Consider the following 8,795-nt stretch of genomic DNA (forward strand, 5'->3'; position numbering starts at 1 on the left):
CATTCTTTATTTAACTTCCATTATTAAGGTTGATTCCAAACCGGGGTTTGACCAAGGAAAACCCCTCATCCAAACAATAATAACCATTTTTCTTGCACATATAGGTACAAGATAGTGAATTAAAATACAGATTTGGATATCCTTTTCAGAAAACTTCCCAAATTCATTAACAGAATTTTCATTAGAGCAGTGTAGGTCAAGGTTGACTTTTTGGGTTAGGGACAACCTTTCGTGAGGGGTACAATTGTGCCTCAGGGTAAAATTGTGCCCCACTATCTGGGTCAAGGTTGAGCTACTTTCAGAAAGACAAAAGTTTTCTGGGTTTTCTCCATCTTGGAATTTGTAGTATCGAGCAGGTTGTAGAATCTCTCGAAACTATATATAAACATTAGAAATCAATATTTTCCAAATTTTCCCTACCCTAAGGTTAGTATTCCCCTCTTCCATTAAATTTTCCTTAATTTGAGGTTAGTATTTGTCTTCTATTGATTCAGGATTTCAAGTATATACTTTCTATAGTAGATTATAGGATTTTCTCCTTTCTTCACATTCTTCATCATTTGATTCATTTGTGCATTAATCACTACTTTGTGATTAATCCCTTTGGATATTTCCTTCCTATTCATTTTACTTAACTCCCCCCTTCAATCTTCCATTTTTATTCTATTCATTTTGGTGAACCTTACAAGCTCACCCTTTTCTTTTGTGGATTTAGATGCCCTATTGTTTTTAGTGTTAGGTATTTTATTGCATTAAGATTAGATTTAGATTATGCTCTTGCATTTTAATATTCAAAAATACAAAAAATCTATATATTCAATAAAATACAAAAACATTTCTTGCATTTCATTTACTATGAAGATTGTTAAGGACCAGTGGTTCGATGAGGACTGCAAATCCTTTCATTGCATGCTTCTCTCCACTCCACCCATTACTTCTTCCTCCTCTTCCTCTTAGTTGAGGCTCAACTACCACTGCTTTGTTTGCCATAAGAAATAGAAGTTCACTTTACTGTAGTGTAAGTCTCTTTGTGTCATTCTTCCATCCCCAAAGCTCTTTTGGCGCACCATGTTTCCTCGCCACCCCCCCTCCCCTCTACTCCGGACCTTCACTCCCTTGCTTTCCACACCTCCACACTCTATGATATTCCTAGCTAGCCCCTTCTCCATCTCATCCTCCACCCCACCCATTGTCACCTTTCCTCCTTCTCCCACATTAGTGAGGCAGTTAGAGTTATGAACAATAGCAGAACTCCAAATGAGGGAGGATTTCAAGTTGAATTCTTCAAGTTGGGTATCTCTATTTTGGGTCCCTTTCTTAAAGTTCTCTTTAATCAATTGGTTTGTGAAGATTTCCTTGACTCTTGGTCATGACTATTATCTATCTAATCCATAAATATGGGCTAGCCTCTTACCCCAACAACTATAGGACCATCATGGTTAGGCATACCTTCACCAAACTCTATGCAACTATGTTGAATGGTATCCTATCTAGTGAGCTTGATCAGCGACATTGTTAGGCTAGAGGCTAGGCTAGGTTTTGTTTAGATTTTCAGACCATTGATCACATTTTGACTTTATAGACCATTATTGAGGAAGCTCGCCACTACTCAGTGAAAGTTTATTATTGTTTTGTTGACTTCCGCAAAGCTTTCAACTATGTTCCTCAAGCGGCTCTTTTTTAGTGTCTTAGGGACATCGAGATCTCAATTATTCTTATTATAGCTATTATGAGGTTATATGAGTAAGTTGAGGGCAGATTTAAGACTCCATAGGGTTTCTCTGATCCTATCCAGAGCACTATTGGGGTGAAACTGTGTTTTCCTCTCTCTCCTCCACTCTCTTCAGCATCTACATACATGAGCTTGAGGCTTTTCTCTGTGATTGCTCACTTCCTAGATATGGTCATTATTTACATCATGTATTGATCTCTAATCTCCAATTTGTTAATGATGTGATTCTCCTAGCACTGCTCTCGATGGTCTTCAATGGCTCATTGATGGCTTGGCCTCTTTCTGTGACTCACGTGAGCTAGTTGTAAATCTGGGAAAGACTCGGGTTATGGTCTTCAATTTTTTTAGGACATCCCATCTCCATTTTTACTTCCAAGGTACCGAGATCAAGATTGCATCTTCATATACTTACTTGGGGGTTAAGTTTTCTGGACCTCAATTTAGCCTAAGACCAACCATGCACCCCAGAGTCAACAAGGGGCTTAGATCCCTTTCTATTCTTGAGCAACAATTCTTTCGACACCACTTCCAAGATGCCATGACTAAGATGTATCTTCTTGACTCCCTGATCAAGCCAACTATCCTCTATGGCTCTACTGTTTGGGGTTGCTCCCTCTTGGAGTCTGACTAGGCCTCTGTTAAGAGAATCCAAACTCTTTTCCTTTGACACATTATCAGATGTCACTGATTCACACCACACATCATTGTTCTAGCTGAGTTTTGTGCCCACCCTTTTAGATTGGGGACCATGTTTGATTTAGTTTGGCTCCTTCACTAGCTCTAGAGCTTTGTTGATTCCTTCAACAATCATTATAGATATTCCTACTTGACTTATTGTTCTTCTATGGAGGTTGCGAGTTTAGACTCTGGTCACAAGTCTCATTGTTGGTATACCCAGGTCTTTCGTCTCTTGGGCGCTATTAGTATTAGTTTGGATCATCTTCCCCCCTTCCAATTTTCTCCGGATGCTCTAGCCCATCTTCTTCCACCTCAGCAGGAGTTGAATGAGCATGTTGAACTTGACATCTATAGACAGTATGTTAGCATGACATGGAGGAATCCCTTAGGTGGGCTCCATCTGTGCATGACCTTCTATGTTGAGCACTTTCTTGATATTCAGGATGGGATCATCTTACATCCTTAGGACCTCACTCATCATTGGGCTCACACTCTTCGCATCTCCTTGGGATATTTTCGTGTGGGTTCTCACTGACTACATATTCAAACTGATCACTAGATTGGTAGGGAGGATAGGATCTGTCGACTTTGTCACCTTAGGGAGGTCGAGACTGAGTCTCACTTTATTTTTCGTTGTCCCATTTACTATGACATCCAAGGAAGATTCTTCTTTTTATAGTAAGTGTCAGTCTCTTCCCTCATTCTTCAAATATATTGACCAGCACTATCTTGCACTCTATCTTTAGGAGACCACGCAGCTTTGTGAGCACACTATACAACTCTAGCCTTGCTCGACATCAACCCTTACGTAGCTCATCAACTCTTTCTTTAGTCCTTCAATTCCTGCCCAATGATTGAAGCGGCCTCTCTTCACTATCTCAGTTGACACCAGATCTATGAGACCCCATGGAGATCACACTCAACAATGTCCCTCTAGTAGACCTCAAAGGTGACCTTCCAAAGTACCTGATTTCCCTAATGTCCATATTTCCATTCTGGACTACTTCTTGCCTTTGAGTTCTTAGTTGTTGTTATTCATTTTTCTTGGTTCTTTTGTTTGTTTTTCTTTCACGTTCTTTCTATGGACACCATTTGGTGCTCCCTCTGCTGGTGTTTTCCTTTTGTACTGTTTCCAATCCCTTTGACCCTTGTCGGTCTCTTGTTCAACATTAATAAATCTATCTTATCTTATCTTTATCTAAGATACTTTGGTATGTGTTCATGTTCTTTATTACTCTTCTTTTAGCATCTCTTTACCATACTTATGATGTTCATGTGAGTATCATTCACTTTATTATGTTGATGATCCTTCATCTTATTCTAGCTTATGCTTTTGTGAATTTGATCGATACTAATCATCCTACATTCAAAACTTTCATTAAAGATTCATTTGGTAGATTTATTATTCTTTTGGATTATTTGAAGTATTTGGTAGATTATACACCATCTCCTAATCTTCCTAATCCTAATCCTATTATTCCTAATCCAATGCCTAGTTCTCCATTGGTTAATCCTCGTTCTTCCCATACTTATGATAGAATTCAAGCTATAGTTCAGGATGCAGATGTGGAAGACTTTTTTATTTACTTTCTCCTTCTTTTCATGATGATATTAAAGGAAAGGGTAAAGAAACTTCTTCAAAACCTATTATTCCACCTTATACAAACTTTACTCATGAACATGATAAACAATTGCCACCTATAGAAACTTTACATGATATGTACACTATAGGCTATAATATGATAACTAAACAAGGTTATAGAGGTTTAGGGCTTGGAGTTAATGAGCATGGTATCAAGTATCCAGTTCATATACCCTCTAAACTAGATATGCATGGTGTTGGTTGCTTGCAATCTCAATCTAAGGGGGTTGATGTTAATCATCATCCTCCTCTTCATGGTCTTCTCCCTACACCTACCTTGGATAACCCTGATATTCATCAGGAGCTGGCTGAAATGGTGTATGTTGAGTTAATGAATTCCAAGAAAGAAATCTTTAGACCTATGCCAATTGATGCTCTATATAAATACAAATGTTCTTTTCATTATCATAATACACATTTACTTATTGATTTTAAACATTTCAAATTATATGTTCGAGAAAGAGTTACTTTAGGAATTATATCTTTCTCTCGTGCAGTTTTACAATTCCTTCATAATTTTGATATAGGAGATTCCCCTCCTGGCATAATATAGATCTTTTCTCCTCTTGTCTTTGGATTAGGGGCAAAGAGGTGTATTTTCATCCAGTCTCTTAAGATCTACTAGGCCTTTTCTTGGGCTTAATTGGTATTCTTTCTTCCTATTTTTCTATGATTTTGTATTATGCTATATTCAAGATATATTTTATAAGATATTTGTTTTACAAAGATATTCCTTATCTTCATCGCTAGGGGGTAAAGTTCTTCCTTCTTTCTCTTTGTCTAGGGAACTCCTTTCCTTAGCTTAGTGGTACTTATTTATATTGCAATATTATTTCATCATACTGACGGATGTTTTTTATTATGGATAACCTTTTTATATGAGAGGTTGTTGTCCTAGCTCATCACCCCTTCTTTATGTTGCAAATTATGTTCTTTATAAACTCTTACCCTTGCTTTGATGTTAGAGTTGTTTCCCTCATTCCAAAAATTCCTCTTCCTCTTCTTTATAGGGGGCTTGATGATTGAATCTATATTCCCGTTTGATCTATCTTTGAAAGATGGTATTTTATCTAAAAGCACTCCTCTCTAGTGGGGGTCTTGTTGATAAGATGTTTTCCTTTAAGGATCCTTTTTCCATGAATGACATACCCTTTTCACAATTATTTATGCTCTTCGATGTAGAGTCCATATCCCTCACCTAGACTATAGTATATATTGTTTTTAAATAGGATATCTCCTTATGTTGTGAAGTAGGTATCATCTTCTTCTTCCTTATCCTAGCTAGTAGACAGCCATGATAAGGAGGGAGGGCATATATAGGATCTCCCTTGTACTATAGTTTTTCAAATTACGTGCTAAATCTTTGAAGGTAACACACATAAGTTGCTAAATCTTGAAGAGACGGGCATTTTTCAATTTTTGAAAATGCTAAATCTAGGAAGGTAATGCACATAAGTTGCTAAATCCTAAAGAGACATGCATTTTTCAATTTTCAACATGCTAAATCTTGGAAGGAAACTCACATAAGTTGCTAAATCCTAAAGAGATGCATATTTTTCAATTTTCAACATGCTAAATCCTCTGAAGGTAACACACATAAGTTGCTAAATCCTGAAGAGACACTCATTTTCAATATGCTAAATCTTCTGAAGGTAACGCACATAAGTTGCTAAATCCTGAGGAGATACACATTTCATATTCATAGTGATACAAGAAAGTGGATTTGAGTATTCCAAAAGCTATCAAAAGATCCATTACAATTGCAAGCATAGTTTATGGGTGAACTATCAGGTTTGGCCACCTATTTGGCTCTCCCTCTCCTTTGGTGATTCACGGTAAGGTGGGCATCTTACTGGGTGAGGTAATCACTTCCTTTTTTCTTTCTTTTCGCTTTCATGCTAGTATGACTGGATCATGAGGCTATGTTATTTATAGTGTTGCTCTTGTCTTTCTTATGTAATCATTTATGTTTTTATGATAGCTTTCCAAATATGATATTAGTATGAGAAATATTTCTTAGCAAGTTTTTTTGTGCTAGTTGATTTGGGTTTGTTTAGTAATAACCCTTATTTTGTGTTTTCTTTCTATTTCCACACCCTTTTGTTTGTATGTTGAGTCAGAATCTTGAGTATGGGGGCATGTGTCCTTAGTTGGGTTCTATTTTATCTCATTGTGAATCCACTTGGATCTCTTCTTTCTTCTCCTTTACATAGAGTTTGCATTGAATCCATACTCTTGCTAAAGTGGGGGCTTAATGTATCATCTTAAAATGGAAGCACTTCCATGTTAAGAATGTTTAGCCCTCTAAGTAAGTGGTACGGGGTCATGTCAAGCACTTTGAATAGGTCTTTGGATGGATCTAGTTTTTTCCCCCTATTATGCTTTTCTCCCCCTATTTCTAGCCTCTTTCTGATAACTTTTTTTGACAAATTGAAGACTTTGACTTTTTGAGTCAATGACAACTTGAAGAGTCAAGGTCAACCTCAACCCTGACCTAGGTCAAGAATGACCTTGACCTTGACCCCAAGTCCAAATTTCAAGTTTTGGAAGTTTTGAGATGTTGAGCTTTGGAAATTGTCATTGTCCCACTTCCAGGTTGGTTGTTTTGGGTTTCAGAATGGTACACTCTTAAATTGCATTTAGTCTAGGTCCATTTCTAGGGGTTAAGGTTAATTGGAATTTAACTCTCCAATGTTGTTCTATCTAGAAGTTTGTGCCCTAGATCACTATATAAGGAAGCCTCCTCCTCTCATTTTCTCTAACCATAAGCTAACTAAAAGGGGAGCTAATGTGAGATATCGGATGATCCATTATTATTCTATCAAGCATTTTCAAGGAAGTATCCAAGCTATTATCTCCATTCAAGTTTTCTATTGAAGATCAAGGATTCTAGTATTCAAGCCTTTGAAGGGATTTGGTTCAAGCATTCAAGATTCATCATTCAAACCCTAGATCTATCCATCATGGCGATCTGATCTTCCTTCAAGATCTTTTTCTTGTCTTCTAGATCTATTCAATCTTCTCTCAAGGTGGATTCCAAGTATACAATGATGGAGGTTTTGATATACATTTGCACATGTTATGTTTAAGCTTTCGTATCAGCATACTTGTTTACATTTCAAATACAATTGTATATCTATTGAATAGCATAGCTTCATTGTGAGATTTACTTCTACTATTTGCTAGCATTCTTTGTTTCAATTCCATTATTAAGCTTGATTCCAAACCAAGATTCAACCAAGGAAAACCCCTCATCCAAAAAAAAAAAAACCATTTTAGGTACAAGTATAGGTATAGGATAGTGAATTAAAATACAGAATTGGATACCCTTTTCGATGAACTTTCAAGATCTGTGAACAAAAAATTTTTTGAAATAGTGTAGGTCAAGGTTGAATTTTTGGTGTCAGGGACAACCTTTAGTGATGGGTACAATTGTGCCTCAGGGTAAGATTGTGTCCCACTATCTAGGTCAAGGTTGACCTACTTTCAAAAAGACAAAAGTTCTATGGGTTTTCTCCGTCTCGACATTTCCAGTCCAAAGTAGGTTGTAGAATCTCCTAAAGCTGTATATAGAGATCATAAATCAGCATTTTCCATATTTTCCCTACCCCAAGGTTAGTATTTCCCCTCTTCCATTATATTTTCCTTACTTTGAGGTTAGTATTTCTCTTCTACTCATTCAAGATTTCAAGTATATACTTTTTGTAGTAGATTATAGGATTTCTTCCTTTCTTCACATTCTTCATCAATTGATTCATTTGTGCATTCGTCACTACTTTTTGATTAATCCATTTGGATATTTCCTTCCAATTCATTTTACTAAACTCCCCCCTTTGATCTTCCATTCTCATTCTATTCAGCTACTATTGTTATTGATCACATGTTTAAGGTTTAATAAAGTTGATAAAGGTTATATTGATTTGATAACTAATTCACCCACCTTCCCTCTGTCATTTATCTTGGTGGACTTTACTTTCTAACAATTGGTATTAGGGCATCATGTCCTTGAAGGAAAAGCTTAACGACTTAAAGAGATCGATGGTAGGTCATTTCATAAAGGAAAGTCTTAATTTTTGTGGAGTTAACTATGATAGTTGGAAAGAGGAAAATGAAAAGAAAGATGAAGGTATGAATTTTTATTTTTTTTGGACATGTAAAGAATTTTGTCAATTTTCATCCAAATATCCTAAAGGGGTAAAGAAGTCCAAAAAGCCTTATAAGTCAAGAATGACTAAGGATTTCCTTTTTGATGATGAGAAATTTTATGAAAGATTAGAAGAATTATTGAATGATAGTGATGATGAAGTTGATGAACTTGGGTTGGTTAAGAAAGAGTAACTATTGTTGATAACCCAAATGTAAAAGTACTAGATGAGACATTTGGAGTTAAAAAAAGAATGCTTGATTATAATTATGATGATGAAGAATGTAATGCCCTGCCCGGAGATCCTTGGAAACAAGGATGAAAAACAAGCCAGAACAAGTTTTTTTTAACAAGTGTAAGTGCACATGATACAACCTACACAAACCAAAAGATCGCAACGGAAGACAGAAAGACAACCAAGCACCAACGGATCTCCAAACGCCACTACCAACCAAAACACAACCACGAAAACCACAAAGACCTACCAAGCCAGAAGACATAAGATGATTCTTGGAAACTGGCTAAGTCTGAAATCCTAAAGCCCTAAAATTTGGCTAAGTCTGAATTTCTAAAGCCCTGATTTTTTTCTAGAATCTACA

The sequence above is a fragment of the Cupressus sempervirens genome, chromosome 7 (assembly GCF_028749045.1).
Source record: "Cupressus sempervirens isolate cs-2001-9-10 chromosome 7, ASM2874904v1, whole genome shotgun sequence".
In the NCBI taxonomy this organism is placed as follows: domain Eukaryota; kingdom Viridiplantae; phylum Streptophyta; class Pinopsida; order Cupressales; family Cupressaceae; genus Cupressus; species Cupressus sempervirens.